We start from the raw sequence: 15,423 nt of genomic DNA on the forward strand, positions 1-15,423 counted from the left end.
CCTCAGTGCTTTCCGACACTAAGTACCGACCTAGCACCCAGCCCTGCCCAACCAACCACACCATGGCACTCAGGGCCAGCCTAGCACCCAGCCCTGCCCAACCAACCACACCATGGCACTCAGTGCCAACCTAGCACCCAGCCCTGCCCAACCAACCACACCATGGCACTCACTGCCAGCCTAGCACCCAGCCCTGCCCAACCAACCACACCATGGCACTCAGGGCCAACCTAGCACCCAGCCCTGCCCAAACAACCACACCATGGCACTCAGTGCCCAGCCAGCCTTGCCTCCAACCCCTCCAGCCACGGCCACTCCACCACCTCCCTGGGCAGCCCATGCCAGTGCCAATCACTCTCTCTGCCAGCAGCTTCCTCCTCACAGCCAGCCCACACCTGCCCTGCCACAGCTTCAGCCTGGGGCCCCTTCTGCTGCTGCTGCCTGCCTGGCACCAGAGCCCAACCCCACCTGGCTACAGCCTCCCTGCAGGCAGCTGCAGGCAGCAATCAGCTCTGCCCTGAGCCTCCTCTGCTGCAGCCTGCACCCCCCCAGCTCCCTCAGCCTCTCCTCACAGGGCTGTGCTCCAGGCCCCCCCCCCCCCAGCCTTGCTGCCCTTCTCTGTTGCAGCATCCGAAGGCAGGATGAGGCCCCCCCGGAGCAGCAGCATCCAGGCTGGCCGCAGGAACCGGCACAAAGCCTGCTCCCGAGGCAGGCACAGCGACCCCTCAGCCGCATCCTGCACCTTGACTTTCCCTTTCATCCCAGGTCCCAGCAGAGCACAGAAGCATTTCCCCTCCGCTGCCGACTCCCTCGCTGCAGCGGTGCAGATAAAGCCTCGGCAGAGACCTTTTGTCTGCCTCTGGACTTGTTTTTGCCCGGAGTTTGCCCAGGGCTGGTTCAAGCCTGGCTGCTGCCTGCCGTGGGAAACTCCAGCACGTCCAGGCAGGGTTTCCCTCCCAGGGAGTCAAAAATCCCCCAGCTTTCCACAGGAGGTATTGCAAAACCATGTCATAACCTCTCTAGAACTGTGAGGGGTGAGGGGAGGGGGAGAGAGCCAACCCCTCTGGGAGCATCCAGGCCAGCAGCAACCCAGCCCTGCCCTGGGCACCAAACCCTCTGCCCAGGTGCCATGGCCACACAGCTCTGCAGCACCTCCAGCCAGGGGCACTCCCTGGGCAGCCTCTGCCAAGCCCTGACCACTGCACCACCAGAGACATTTCTCCTCCTCTCCAGCCTGCCCGAGGGGCCTGACAGCCCTGTCTGGGGAGGAAATTGCTCCTCAGGGCTAAACCAAACCTCCCCTGGCACAATCCCAGCCCAGGTCCTCTCCTCCTGTGCCCTGAGCCCAGGGGGCAGAGCCCAGCCCCAGCTGGCTGCAGCCTCCTCTCAGGGAGCTGCACAGAGCAATGAGCTCTGCCTCAGCCTCCTCTGCTCCATCACCTCCCTCAGCTGCCCCTCCCCAGCCCTCTGCTCCAGACCCTTCCCCACCTTCATTGCCTTTGTGAGGGCATCAAGGAGGGACTGAAACCCAACCCAGCCCAGCAGTTGCCCTGAGGGTGCAGCCTGATGGCTCTGGCAGGCCAATCTCTCCCAGCTCAGCTCTGCTGTGCTTATCTTGCTCCCTGCCTGGGTTCCCCCCCGCCCCTCCCCCCCATATTTTGGGGTCTGCTCCACTGAGGATGGTTACAGAGGAGAGGATCTGCCCCTTGGTGCCAGCACCTTGGGAAGCCCTCTGTGTGCTCAGCTCTGCTCACCCTGCAGTGTCCTACAGCAGAGACATTTTTCCTCCTCTCCACCTGAAGCCTCCCCTGGCACAGTCCCTGCCAGTTCCTCTCCTGCTGTCCCCTGAGCCTGGGGAGCAGTCTCCTGGCTGCGGCTTCAGCCTTGGCTCACAGGGCAGAGAGCTCCCTCCCGGCTGAGGGCAGCAGGGTGAGAGACAGACTAAGGAGCACCTCTGATCCCGCAGGAGCAGCAGCCCCAGGGCTGCTTTCTGCTCCCTGCCCCGGGTCTGTTTGCCCAGCATGGGCAGAGCCCTGCCGGGAAGCTCCCAGCCCAGCTGCTGCCCCGCGGCGCTGCCCAGGAGTGCTCACAGCTGCGCACAAGGAGCAGGTTCTGCTGCCTCTGCCAGGGGATGAGGAAACCTGAAGCACATCCCCAGGCTGCCCAGGACCGGGGTAGGGTGAGGGCTTTGTTTGCTAAAGGCAGGGCTGGGTGGTGGTGGTGACTGAAGCACCCTGGCAGGGTAAAGCAGCTGCTTCTCCAGCACAGGCTGTGCTGGTGCTGCTTGCCCTGGCAGGGCACCCCTCCAGGAGACTCTCTCAGACCTCTCTTTGCTCCTGAGCTTGGTAGCTGGGCCTGGAGTTGGCATCTGCAGGAGGAAAGGCCATGGCAGGAAGGTGGAGGGCAGTGGGACGTGGCAAACCTTCGGGTGGCAGCAGGGGCATGGGGGCATGGGGGCTGCAGCACCTCTGCCAGGAGGCCTGCCTGAGGCTGCTGAGGCTGCAGCAGGGGAGGCTGAGGCAGAGCTCATTGCTCTGTGCAGCTCCCTGAGAGGAGGCTGCAGCCAGCTGGGGCTGGGCTCTGCCCCCTGGGCTCAGGGGATAGGAAGAGAGGACCTGGGCTGGGATTGTGCCAGGGGAGGCTTAGGCTGGAGAGGAGGAGAAATGTCTCTGCTGGTGCAGTGGTCAGGGCTTGGCAGAGGCTGCCCAGGGAGTGCCCCTGGCTGGAGGTGCTGCAGAGCTGTGTGGCCATGGCACCTGGGCAGAGGGTTTGGTGCCCAGGGTGGGGTTGGGTCACTGCTGGCCTGGATGCCCTGGGAGGCCTTTTTCACCCCAAAGAGTTGTGTGAGTCCATGACACGAGCAGAGAGGTGCAGTGTGGGCCAGGGACTGGGGCTGGGCAGTGCTGTGCACGAGGGCAGTGCCAGTGCCAGTGCCAGGCATCAGCACAAAGCAGAGCACCCGAGCAAAGCCCTGCAGATATCCAAGGTGAGGCTGGAGAGGGGCTCTGGGCACCCTGCTCTGGTTGATCCTGTCCCTGCTGGCTGCAGGGAGAGGGGAGGGGGTCAGACTGGGTGACCTTTGGTGGTCCCTTCTGCCCCAGAGCAGGCTGAGTGCAGAGCAGCCCCTAAGTGACCCAAGAGTGAGTCAGAGGGAGGCAGGGAGCACAGAGGCTGCTAAAGGAAAGGCTCCCACAGGAGCCCAAGCAGCAGGGAGGCAGAAAAGGCCACCCTGAAGGTCACATCCTTCCAGGGAGCTCTGTGGGCTGGGGCAGCTCAGCACAGCCCTTCCTCATTCTGCCTGGGGAGGCTTCTGGAGGTTCCCCTTAGCAGCCAGAGGAGCTCTGATGCAGAGAAGCAGAGGATGCTAGGAAGAGAGTTGGGTTTGTTTTCTCCCCCTGCTGTAACTTTAGCTGTAGCAGGAATGAGGAAGGCTCTGGGACAGACCTGACACCACTGGGACAGTGCTGGCTGCAGCCAGAGCAGGCAGAGCAGCAGCACAGGGAGGGGATTCTGCCCCTCCAATCTGCTCTGCTCAGCCCTCCCCTGCAGCACTGCCTCCAGCTCTGGGAACCCAGCACAGGAAGGGCCTGGAGCTGCTGGGCAGGGGCCAGAGGAGGCCACCGAGAGGCTGAGAGGCTGCTGGAGAAGCTCTGCTGTGGGCACAGGCTGGCAGAGTTGGGGCTGTGCAGCCTGGGGAGGAGAAGGCTGCAGGGAGAGCTGAGAGCAGCCTTGCAGTGCCTGAAGGGGCTGCAGGGGAGCTGGGGAGGGACTTTGGGCAAGGGCTGGCACTGCCAGGAGGGAGAATGGCTCTGAGATGGGAGAGGGGAGAGGGAGAGTGGAGAGGAGGGAGAAATTGTTGGCAGTGAGGGTGGGCAGAGACTGGCACAGGTTGAAAGTGGGGAGAGCCTGGCACAGGTTGAGGATGGGCAGAGCCTGGCACAGGTTGCTCAGGGAGGCTGTGGAGCACAGCAGCACAGAATGGGATCTTTGATGTGATCTTTGATGTGGTCTTGGATCCCATTCTCTGCTTCTGTGCTCCACAACCTCTCTGGAGGTGTTCAGGACCAGCCTGGATGAGGCCTTGAGCAGCCTGTGCTGGTGGGAGGTGCCCCTGCCCGCGGCAGGGAGGTTGGCACTGGCTGATCTGTGAGGTCCCTCCCATCCCAAACCCATGCCATGAGTCCATGCAGACCTGAGTCTGGGCTACCTGGCCTGGAGTGTGGGCAGAGGAACCACCCACAGGGCACTGCAGCCTTGGGGCTGTGGCTTCTGAGCCATCTAACACAGGCTCCAGCTGTGGTCCTCAGCAGCCAGAGTGGGGCTCAGCAGCCAGAGTGGGGCTCAGCACTGCTGCCACAGCCAAGCCTTGGGGTCTGTGGTCTCTGGCTCTGGTCTCTGGACAGTTTCTGCCCCAGGTGGCTGTGCTGCTGCTTGCCTGAGTGCTGCCAGCGCTGTGCAGGCAGCTCTGGTGGGGAAGGAGATGCTGGTGACAGCTCAGGGCATGCCCAGCAGCCTGGGCAGGTGTCCTGCCACTAACCTTTGGTTGATCACTGCCAAGCCTGAGCCAGGAGCTTGGCTCATTGGCTCCAGATCAGATGCCTTGGGCCAAAGGGCTCAGATCTCATCTGCCCCAGGGGAAAGCAGCTGCCAGGAGGCACAGCTGAGCTGTGCCCAGGGTCAAGGTTCTCTCAGGTGAGAGCAGCACATGAGTCATGCCAGGAGGAACTGCCCCCGGGGTACAAACACTGCAAACCATCTGCAGTGTGCCCAGAGCTGCCTGGCAGAGCTGGGGCTGTGCAGCCTGGAGGGGAGAAGGCTGCAGGGAGAGCTCAGAGCTGCAGTTCAGTGTCTGCAGGGGAGCTGCAGGCAGGCTGGGGAGGGACTGCTCAGAAGGGGCTGTGGGCACAGGCTGAGGGCAATGGTTTGGAGCTGGAGCAGGGCAGAGTTAGGTTGGGCATCAGGAGGGAGTTGTGCAGAGTGAGGGTGGGGAGAGCCTGGCACAGGCTGCCCAGGGAGGTGCTGGAGGCTCTGTCGATGGAGACATCCAGGCTCAGGCTGGCTGTGTCCCTGTGCAGCCTGCTCTGGCTGGAGCTGTCCCTGCTGCCTGCAGGGGGTTGCAGAGGATGCCCTCGGAGGGTCCCTCCCAGCTGAGAAGCTGTGCAGAGACTCTCAGCAGAGCTGTGCAGGACTCCTCTTCTGCCAGGTCCCTGGGGACATGCCCAGGGGGCAGCCAGCAGCCTGCCCAGGGCTGGATGTGTGTCCTGAGGGTGCCAGCACTGCCAGCACTGAGAGCTGGGGGGGTGCTGGCACCTGCAGCCCCAGGGCCTGCACACTGCATGGCTCTGTCTGTCTGTCTGTGTCTGTCTGTGTGTGCACAGGGGGAGATGCTCTGCTGATGGCTGGACAAAGCTCTCTGTCCCTCTCAACCCAGTGCTAGCTGTGCAGATGGGAATCTGCCTTCAGTCCCCCAGGACCTGGCCTCAGAGCATGGCCTCAGAGGCTCCTTCAGGGCATTTCCATGCTGGATGCCTGTGCCCCTTGGTCCCTCTTGGTCCCTCTGCCGCTGGGCACAGTGGGTTTGTGTTCCTGGAAATCAGGTGGGGCCTGGAAAGGGAAAGGACAAACAGTGGGAAGTGAGAGGTGTGGTGTGAGCTGGGGGAAGGAGCTGCCAGAGCTGCTGGGACCAGCATGACTCATGCACAGCTCCCAGCACTTCCCAGCTGGAGCTTCCTGGAGCCTGCCTGGGCAGGACATTGTCCACAGGCTGAGACAACCAAGCAGGCTGGAAGAGAGCTCCAGGCTCACCCACGCAACCTGGCACCCAGCCCTGCCCAACCAACCACACCATGGCACTCAGTGCCAGCCTAGCACCCAGCCCTGCCCAACCAACCACACCATGGCACTCAGTGCCAACCTAGCACCCAGCCCTGCCCAAACAACCACACCATGGCACTCAGTGCCAACCTAGCACCCAGCCCTAGACAACCAACCACACCATGGCACTCAGTGCCCAACCTAGCACCCAGCCCTGCCCAGCCAACCACACCATGGCACTCAGTGCCAACCTAGCACCCAGCCCTGCCCAACCAACCACCCCATGGCACTCAGTGCCAACCTAGCACCCAGCCCTGCCCAAACAACCACACCATGGCACTCAGTGCCAACCTAGCACCCAGCCCTGCCCAATCAACCAGACCATGGCACTCAGTGCCAGCCTAGCACCCAGCCCTGCCCAACCAACCACACCATGGCACTCAGTGCCCAGCCAGCCTTGCCTCCAACCCCTCCAGCCACGGCCACTCCACCACCTCCCTGGGCAGCCCATGCCAGTGCCAATCACTCTCTCTGCCAGCAGCTTCCTCCTCACAGCCAGCCCACACCTGCCCTGCCACAGCTTCAGCCTGGGGCCCCTTCTGCTGCTGCTGCCTGCCTGGCACCAGAGCCCAACCCCACCTGGCTACAGCCTCCCTGCAGGCAGCTGCAGGCAGCAATCAGCTCTGCCCTGAGCCTCCTCTGCTGCAGCCTGCACCCCCCCAGCTCCCTCAGCCTCTCCTCACAGGGCTGTGCTCCAGGCCCCTCCCCAGCCTTGCTGCCCTTCTCTCAGCACCTTCCAGCACCTCAGCAGCTCTCTGCAATTCAGGAGCCCACAGCTGGACACAGCACTCCAGGGCTGGCCTGAGCAGTGCTGGGCACAGGGGCACAAGAACCTCCCTTCTCCTGCTGCCCACACTGCTCCTCAGCCAGCCCAGGATGCCACTGGCTCTGCTGCCCACCTGGGCACACTGCTGCCTCCTCTGCAGCTGCTCTCTCACAGCACCCCCAGGGCCCTCTCTGCCTGCCTGCTCTCAGCCCCTCTGGCCCCAGCCTGCACTGCTGCTTGGGGCTGCTGTGGCCAAAGTGCACAACCTGCCCTTGGCCTTCTTCGCTCTCATCCCATTGCCCAGGGGGCAGAGCCCAGCCCCAGCTGGCTGCAGCCTCCTCTCAGGGAGCTGCACAGAGCAATGAGCTCTGCCTCAGCCTCCTCTGCCCCACACTGCACACCCCCAGCTCCCTCAGCTGCCCCTCCCCAGCCCTCTGCTCCAGACCCTTCCCCACCTTTCCTGCCCTGCTCTGGACCAGCTCCAGCTCCCCCATGGTTTGCCAGAGAAGGACATGGCACACTTTGGCATGGCTCAGAGCAGCCTAGAACCAACCCCACGACCTCTCTGCTGCCCAGGGCAAGCAGTGGCAGGCTGAGATGGCTCCTTAGAGCCCACAGTGGCCTCTGGCCATGGAGGTGACCTCAGCCTGCTCACCCTGCAGAGCTCCTGGGCTGTGGCCGTGGCCGGGTGAGGTGCAGCAGCAGCAGAGGGGAGAGGAGCCCTGCAGGGCCTGGGAGCTTCTCACGCTGCAAGCACACAGCAGGAAATGAGCAGCAGATGTGGGAGGCTGCCTGCAGACAGCATCTCCCGGGGGGGGGTGAGCAGCTCCTCGCTGGGAAGTCCCAGGCAGCCTGAGCCTGGCGGCTGCGAGGCTCTGCTCTGCTAGGAGAGGGCTGGCAGCAGCAGCAGGGAGCAGCCCCCAGGCTTCCACTGCTCTGAGCACCACTGCTGCCTCCTTCCCCCCCTCCCCGGCTGGGCACAGCCTCAGCCTGCACACTCTGTGCTCTCCCACAGCCCCCAGTGCAGCTGGGGGAGCAGAGCTGGAGAGGAGCTGGTGCCCAGCACTGCCAGCCCACCCCCAGCCCTGCCCTGCACTGGTCCCCAGCAGTGTGGGTAGCAGGGGCAGGGAGGGGATTCTGCTGCTCTGCTGTGCCAGCTGAGACTCCCCCTGCAGTGCTGGGGCAGCTCTGGAGCCACAGCATCCCATAATGTCAGGGGCTGGAGGGCACCTCCACAGCTCTGCCAGAGCAGGGCACCCAGAGCAGGGCACCCAGCAGCACTGCCAGGCAGGCTTTGAGTAGCTGCAGAGGGAGACTCCACAGCCCCCCTGGGCAGCCTGTGCCAGGCCTCTGCCACCCTCCCAGGGGGAGAATTCCTCCTCCTGCTCCCATGCAGCTTCCTCTGCCTCAGCTCCCACCCAGTGCCCCTTGTGCTGGGCACCCCCAGCAGAGCCTGGCTGCAGCCTGCTGCCCCTCAGCTGCCCACACTGATAGGCACTGCTGAGCTCCCCTCTCAGGCTGCTCTCTGCCAGCCCCCAGCCCCCCCGGGCTCTGCTCCTGGCAGAGCTGTTCCATGCCCTGCAGCACCTCTGTGGCTCTCTGCTGGGCTCTCTCCAGCAGTTCTCTGTCCCTCCTGAACTGGGGGGGGGCAGGGCTGGGCCCAGGAGTGCAGCTGTGGCCTCAGCAGGGCAGAGCAGAGGGGCAGGAGAAGCTCTCTGCACCTGCTGCCCGCAGCCCTTCTGACCCAGCCCAGGTGGCACTGCCCCCCCTGAGTCCTCAGCACAGCCGCAGCGGTGCCCAGCACAGGAACCCAGCTCACACTTCCCATCATTGTGTGGGACAGACTCGTGGCCCTCTCAGGTTCCTCCTCCACCTCCTGCCTCTGTCCCCAGGCTTGTCCCTGGCCCGGAGGGGCTTCCCCACAGGCTATTTCTGTCCGGAGTGGAAGTGCTCTCGTCCTGCCCTTCCGACTGCCTCTGCTGCTCCCCTGGGCACGGCCGGGCAGGTCGCTCAGGGGCAGCACAGGTTGGCCTCTGGCTGCAGCTTCGCACCTCTGGGAAGCCTTTTGCCCGAGAAGAAGCTGTCACAAGCCCCTGAGGATGTGACAAAGGGAGGCTGAACCCCCTTGGGGTGATGCTGCTGTGGCCTGAGCAGGGAAGGGCTGCAGGCTCCCACCCCAGGCCCTCGCCGCTGCCTCTCGAGGGGGCAAGATACAAAGTCCTGGAGCCACCAAACTGCCCCAAGGGAACTGGGGAGCCAGTGGGGAGATGGGGAGGGAGGTGGGGAGGGAGGTGGGGAGCCAGGGAGGGGAGCAGGGAGGTAACTGAGGAACAAGGGAGGGAACCAGGGGGCCAGGGAGGGAACCAGGGAAGGAAGTGAGGAGCCAGGAAGGGAATTAGGGAGCAGAGGAGGGAGTCATGGAGGGGAGTGGGGAGCCACTAAGGGAACCAGGGAGCCAGCGAGGGAGCTGTAGGTGCCCAGTTGGCAGTGCTCGACATCCGCGGCTCTCACTTGGAAGTCCCCGAGCAGAGAGCGGCACCGGGGGCCACAGCGGGCGGCGAGGCAGGCTCCTGTAGGCAGGGCAGGCAGCGGCACGCAACGCTGTCAGGATGGCCGAGCGGTCTAAGGCGCTGCGTTCAGGTCGCAGTCTCCCCTGGAGGCGTGGGTTCGAATCCCACTTCTGACAACCGGCGAATCTTTTGCGCCTCAGCGCGCTGTGGGACTTAATGAGTTAATTGTTAATGACATTTAATGGCGCTGGGGGAGGGGCGGGGGGGGGGGGGGGGCAGGGGCAGGGGCCTGTGGGTGTGTTTTTAACAGGCCCTGCCCTCTCTCTCAGCAAAACGAACCGCGGCCGTGAGGGGCAAAAGGGAGCTGTCAGAAGTGGGATTCGAACCCACGCCTCCAGGGGAGACTGCGACCTGAACGCAGCGCCTTAGACCGCTCGGCCATCCTGACCCGCCGCGCTGGCGCCTTCTCCCTGCCCGCCCATCAGCAGGGCACGGTGGCTGTCCCTGTGCCCAGGCTGGGCTGTGTCCCTTACCCCGAGGCGTAGGTGGGGAGCTGCGGGAGAAGCGACTTCTCCCGTGCACCTGGGAAGGGAGCGAGATCCCCGCTCCGGAGCCAGCCCCAGCGGCAGCATGCAGCCAGCACAGCTTCCCCTGCTGGAGGACACCAGACTGATCAAGCCTTTGGCACTGCCCCAAACCACAGCCTGCTTGGAGGCTTTGAGGGGTGAGCCAACAGGTGGGTAAAGAACTGGCACCCAGAGAGTGGCTGCCAATGGCTCCATGGCCAAGTGCAGGCCAGGGGCAAGCAGAGTCCCTCAGGGATCAGGCCTGGCACCAGGCTTGGTCAGCACCTCTGTGGCTGCCATGCACAGAGGCACTGAGTGCAGTCTCAGCAGCTTTGCTGCCCACACCAAGCTGTGTGCTGCAGCAGGCAGGCTGCAGGGCAGGGATGGCAGCCAGAGGCACCTGGGCAGGCTGCAGAGGTGGGCACAAGCCAAGCTCAGGAGCTGCAACAAGACCAAGGGCAAGGTCCTGCAGCTGGGTCAGGGCAATGCCAAGCACCAATCCAGGCTGGGTACTGCCAGGCTGCAGAGCAGCCCTGAGCAGAGGCACTTGGGGGTGCTGCTGGAGGAGAAGCTCAGCAGGAGCCAGCAGTGTGCACTTGCAGCCCAGAGAGCCAAGCAGAGCCTGGGCTGCAGCAGCAGCAGTGTGGGCAGCAGGGCCAGGGAGGGGATTCTGCCCCTCTGCTCTGCTCTGCTGAGACCCCACCTGGAGTCCTGCAGCCAGTGCTGGAGCCCCTGGCACAAGAGGGCTGTGGAGATGCTGCAGAGTGTCCAGAGCAGGGCCAGGAGGATGCTGAGAGGCTGCAGCAGCTCTGCTGTGAGCACAGACTGAAAGAGTTGGGGCTGTGCAGGCTGCAGCAGAGGAGGCTCCCAGGGGACCTTCTGGTGGCCTGCCAGGATCTGAAGTGGGCTACAAAAGAGCTGGGGAGGGACTTGTGAGGCTGTGAGGGAGTGGCAGGAGTGGGGGGGCTGGAGCAAAGCTGGAGGTGGGGAGAGTGAGGCTGGAGGGGAGGAGGAAGTTGCTGAGCAGGAGAGTGGTGAGAGGCTGGAATGGGTTGCCCAGGGAGGGGGTTGAGGCCCCATGGCTGGAGGTGTTTGAGGCCAGGCTGGCTGAGGCTGTGTGCAGCCTGCTCTAGGGTAGGGTGTCCCTGGGCATGGCAGGGGTTGGCACTGCCTGCTCCTTCTGCTCCTTTCCAGCCCTGACTGATTCTGTGAGATAAACTTCAATGGTGAACTGCTGGGTCTGGCAGATAAGGGCAGGCAGATGTCTGCTGGGGCTTGCCTAGGGCCTTGGACACAATCTCCCACAGCATCCTGCTGCAGAAGCTGTGAGTGCCCAAGCACAAAGTGTAGCTGGAGAGCAGGCACCAGTGGTGTACTCTGGGGGGTCAGTACCAGTCCACTCCCCACTGAGGTGGTCATTAACCTTCTGGATGCTGAGCAGGGCACAGCCCCTTCAGGCTGGCAGATGCCTCCAAAGCAGGAGGAGCAGCTGATGCTCCAGAGGGCTGTGCTGACATCCAGAGGGACCTGGGCAGAAAAGTGCCAGTAAGAGCCTCCTTAAGCTGAGAGTGGTGGAACAGCAGCACAGGCTGTCCAGAGGTGCTCTAGCCCTGGAAATTCTCCAGGGCAGGTTGGACAGGGCTCTGAGCAACCTCACTGAGTGGGAGCTGTCCCTGCTCACCACACGGGGGTGGGACTAGATCACAGAATCAACCAGGTTGGAAGAGACGAGCCCAGAGCTGGACACAGCACTCCAGGGCTGGCCTGAGCAGGGCTGGGCACAGGGGCACAAGAACCTCCCTTCTCCTGCTGCCCACACTGCTCCTCAGCCAGCCCAGGCTGCCACTGGCTCTGCTGCCCACCTGGGCACACTGCTGCCTCCTCTGCAGCTGCTCTCTCACAGCACCCCCAGGGCCCTCTCTGCCTGCCTGCTCTCAGCCCCTCTGGCCCCAGCCTGCACTGCTGCTTGGGGCTGCTGTGGCCAAAGTGCACAACCTGCCCTTGGCCTTCTTCACTCTCATCCCCTTGGCCTCTGCCCACCCATGCAGCCTGCCCAGGGCCCTCTGCAGGGCTCTGCTGCCCTCCAACAGCTCCACAGCTGCTCCTGGCTTGCTGCCACCTGCAGCCTCACTACTGCTGGACTCAGTGCCCTGCTCCAGAGCATCACTGAAGAGACTGCCCAGGCCTGTGCCCAGCACTGCTCTGAGTGTCTGTGGAGCAGAGATGCTCTGCCAGGATGTGGTTGTGCAGCTCTGGGTTCCTTTCCCTGTGTTTCACCGAAGCCTTTCCAGAGCTGCTGTGCAGAGGTCGCTGCTGCTCTCTCCTCCCAGGTGATGGTGACAGAAGCAGAGGGGATGGCCTCAGGCTGCAGCAGGGCAGGTTCAGCCTGGAGGTCAAGAACAACTTCCCAGCCAGAGTGCTCAGGCACTGGGATGTGCTGCCTGGGGAGGCGCTGGAGGCCCCAACCTGGCTGAGTTTAAGTCTCTTGGCTGTGGTGCTTGGGAATGTGCCTTTGGGCGACCCTTGTGGAGGAGGTTCTGGCCTGGGCTGGGCGCTGCTGAGGGGCACTGCCAGCCTGGATGCTGCTGTGTGGCTGCTGAGGGGCACTGCCAGCCTGGATGCTGCTGTGTGGCTGCTGAGGGGCACTGCCAGCCTGGATGCCTCTGTGCTGCTGTGTGGCTGCTGAGGGGCACTGCCAGCCTGGATGCCTCTGTGCTGCTGTGTGGCTGCTGAGGGGCACTGCCAGCCTGGATGCTGCTGTGTGGCTGCTGAGGGGCACTGCCAGCCTGGATGCCTCTGTGCTGCTGTGTGGCTACTGAGGGGCACTGCCAGCCTGGATGCTGCTGTGTGGCTGCTGAGGGGCACTGCCAGCCTGGATGCCTCTGTGCTGCTGTGTGGCTGCTGAGGGGCACTGCCAGCCTGGATGCTGCTGTGTGGCTGCTGAGGGGCACTGCCAGCCTGGATGCTGCTGTGTGGCTGCTGAGGGGCACTGCCAGCCTGGATGCCTCTGTGCTGCTGTGTGGCTGCTGAGGGGCACTGCCAGCCTGGATGCCTCTGTGCTGCTGTGTGGCTGCTGAGGGGCACTGCCAGCCTGGATGCTGCTGTGTGGCTGCTGAGGGGCACTGCCAGCCTGGATGCCTCTGTGCTGCTGTGTGGCTACTGAGGGGCACTGCCAGCCTGGATGCTGCTGTGTGGCTGCTGAGGGGCACTGCCAGCCTGGATGCCTCTGTGCTGCTGTGTGGCTGCTGAGGGGCACTGCCAGCCTGGATGCTGCTGTGTGGCTGCTGAGGGGCACTGCCAGCCTGGATGCTGCTGTGTGGCTGCTGAGGGGCAGTGCCAGCCTGGATGCCTCTGTGCTGCTGTGTGGCTGCTGAGGGGCACTGCCAGCCTGGATGCCTCTGTGCTGCTGTGTGGCTGCTGAGGGGCACTGCCAGCCTGGATGCCTCTGTGCTGCTGTGTGGCTGCTGAGGGGCACTGCCAGCCTGGATGCTGCTGTGCGGCTGCTGAGGGGCACTGCCAGCCTGGATGCCTCTGTGCTGCTGTGTGGCTGCTGAGGGGCACTGCCAGCCTGGATGCCTCTGTGCTGCTGTGTGGCTGCTGAGGGGCACTGCCAGCCTGGATGCTGCTGTGTGGCTGCTGAGGGGCACTGCCAGCCTGGATGCTGCTGTGTGGCTGCTGAGGGGCACTGCCAGCCTGGATGCTGCTGTGTGGCTGCTGAGGGGCACTGCCAGCCTGGATGCCTCTGTGTGCACCCAGAAGTTGGCCAGTGCCAGCTGCAGGAGCCTCAGCAAGCCAAAGTGCCAGGTGCTGCAGCTGCACAGGTGGGCACAGAGCTGTGCTGCTGTGCACTGAGCTGTGCTGTGCCGCTCTGAGCCGAGCTGCTCCCAAGTCCCTCTCTCCCTGGCTGCTCTCAGCCACTCTGCCCCCAGCCTGGAGTGCTGCTTTGATGACCTGGAATGGTCCCTTCCAAGCCAAACCAGTCTCTATCAGGCTGCACTCTCTAAGGCCCCCAGTACAAGGACCTCTTGAAGCAGGGCCAGAGGGAGCCATGAAGATGATCCAAGGGCTGGAAGGGCTCTGCTGTGAGGTCAGGCTGGCAGAGCTGGGCTTGCTCAGCCTGGAGAAGGCTCCAGGGACACCTTCTGGTGGCCTCTCGGTGCTGAAAGAAGCCTCTAAGAAAGCTGGGGACAGAGCTTTGGGCAGAGCCTCTTGTGGCAGGCCAAGGGGGGAGAAAGGAGGAGATGGAGAGTGGAGAGAAGGGAGAAAAGTTTGACACTGAGGGTGGGGAGAGCCTGGCCCAGGCTGCCCAGAGAGGTGGGAGCTGCCCCCTGGCTGGAAGTGTTCAGGGCCAGGTCATCTGGCACTCGAACAGCCTGCTCTAGCAGGAGGTGTCCCTGCCCATGGCAGGGGGGTGGCCCTGGGTGGTCTTTAAGGTCCCTTCCGACCCATTCCAGAATCTCTGATACTGCAAAGCTCTGCCCCGGCAGGGGAACAGCTGGGCCAGACCCCAGGCTGCTGGTGGGCCCCAGGGACAGGAGCTGCAGAGAAGCCCAGGGGTGCCCTGAGCCCCCTGGGGCAGAGCAGGGACAGGATGGAGGGGGGAAGTGTCCTGCCACTGGCAGGAGTGCAGGCAGCGGTGGTGGGCAGAGTGCCAGGTGCAAAGGTAAGTGCAGTGCCAGGTGTGGTGGTGGGTGCAGTGACAGGGGCAGTGGTGAGTGCAGTGCCAGGTGCAAAGGTAAGTGCAGTGCCAGGTGTGGTGGTGGGTGCAGTGACAGGGGCAGTGGTGAGTGCAGTGCCAGGTGCAAAGGTAAGTGCAGTGCCAGGGGTGCCGGTGAGTGCAGTGACAGGGGCAGTGGTGAGTGCAGTGACAGGTGCAAAGGTGAGTGCAGTGCCAGGGGTACTGGTGAGTGCAGTGACAGGGGCAGTGGTGAGTGCAGTGCCAGGTGCAAAGGTGAGTGCAGTGCCAGGGGTACTGGTGAGTGCAGTGTGCAGTGACAGGGGCAGTGGTGAGTGCAGTGCCAGGTGCAAAGGTAAGTGAACTGCCAGGGGTGCTGGTGGGTGCAGTGCCAGGGGTGCTAGTGGGTGTGGTGCCAAGGGAGATGATAAGTGCAGTGCCAGGGGTGCTGGTGGGTGCAGTGCCGTAGGGGGAGGGGGCTGGGTGCAGTGCCCGGAGTGTTGGTGAGTGCAGTGCCTGGGGTGCTGGTGAGTGCAGTGCCAGGGGTGCTGGTGAGTGCAGTGCCAGGGGTGCTGGTGGGTGCAGTGCCGTAGGGGGAGGGGGCTGAGTGCAGTGCCAGGAGCGTTGGTGAGTGCAGTGCCCGGAGTGTTGGTGAGTGCAGTGCCAGGGGTGCTGGTGGGTGCAATGCCAGGGGCGATGGTAAGTGCAGTGCCAGGGGTGCTGGTGAGTGCAGTGCCAGGAGCGTTGGTGAGTGCAGTGCCGGGGGGGTGGTGGGTGCAGTGCCAGGGGTGCTGGTGGGTGCAGTGCCAGGGGTGCTGGTGAGTGCAGTGCCAGGGGTGCTGGTGGGTGCAGTGCCAGGGGTGCTGGTGAGTGCAGTGCCAGGAGCGTTGGTGGGTGCAGTGCCAGGGGTGCTGGTGGGTGCAGTGCCAGGGGTGCTGGTGGGTGCAGTGCCAGGAGCGTTGGTGGGTGCAGTGCCAGGGGTGCTGGTGAGTGCAGTGCCAGGGGTGCTGGTGAGTGCAGTGCCAGGGGTGC

General features: G+C 64.0%; 2 non-coding genes across 2 annotated transcripts; one reads left to right on the forward strand and one right to left on the reverse strand.

Annotated features, from left to right (window-relative positions):
- Positions 1-9,243: 9,243 nt before the first annotated feature.
- TRNAL-CAG (transfer RNA leucine (anticodon CAG)) lies at positions 9,244-9,326 on the forward strand. Its single transcript has one exon. It is a non-coding gene; the product is annotated as a tRNA-Leu (tRNA).
- Positions 9,327-9,515: 189 nt separating this feature from the next.
- On the reverse strand, positions 9,516-9,598 carry TRNAL-CAG (transfer RNA leucine (anticodon CAG)). The gene has a single exon. It is a non-coding gene; the product is annotated as a tRNA-Leu (tRNA).
- Positions 9,599-15,423: the final 5,825 nt, after the last annotated feature.

Source organism: Pogoniulus pusillus, chromosome 20 (genome assembly GCF_015220805.1).
Source record: "Pogoniulus pusillus isolate bPogPus1 chromosome 20, bPogPus1.pri, whole genome shotgun sequence".
Classification (NCBI taxonomy): Eukaryota; Metazoa; Chordata; class Aves; order Piciformes; family Lybiidae; genus Pogoniulus; species Pogoniulus pusillus.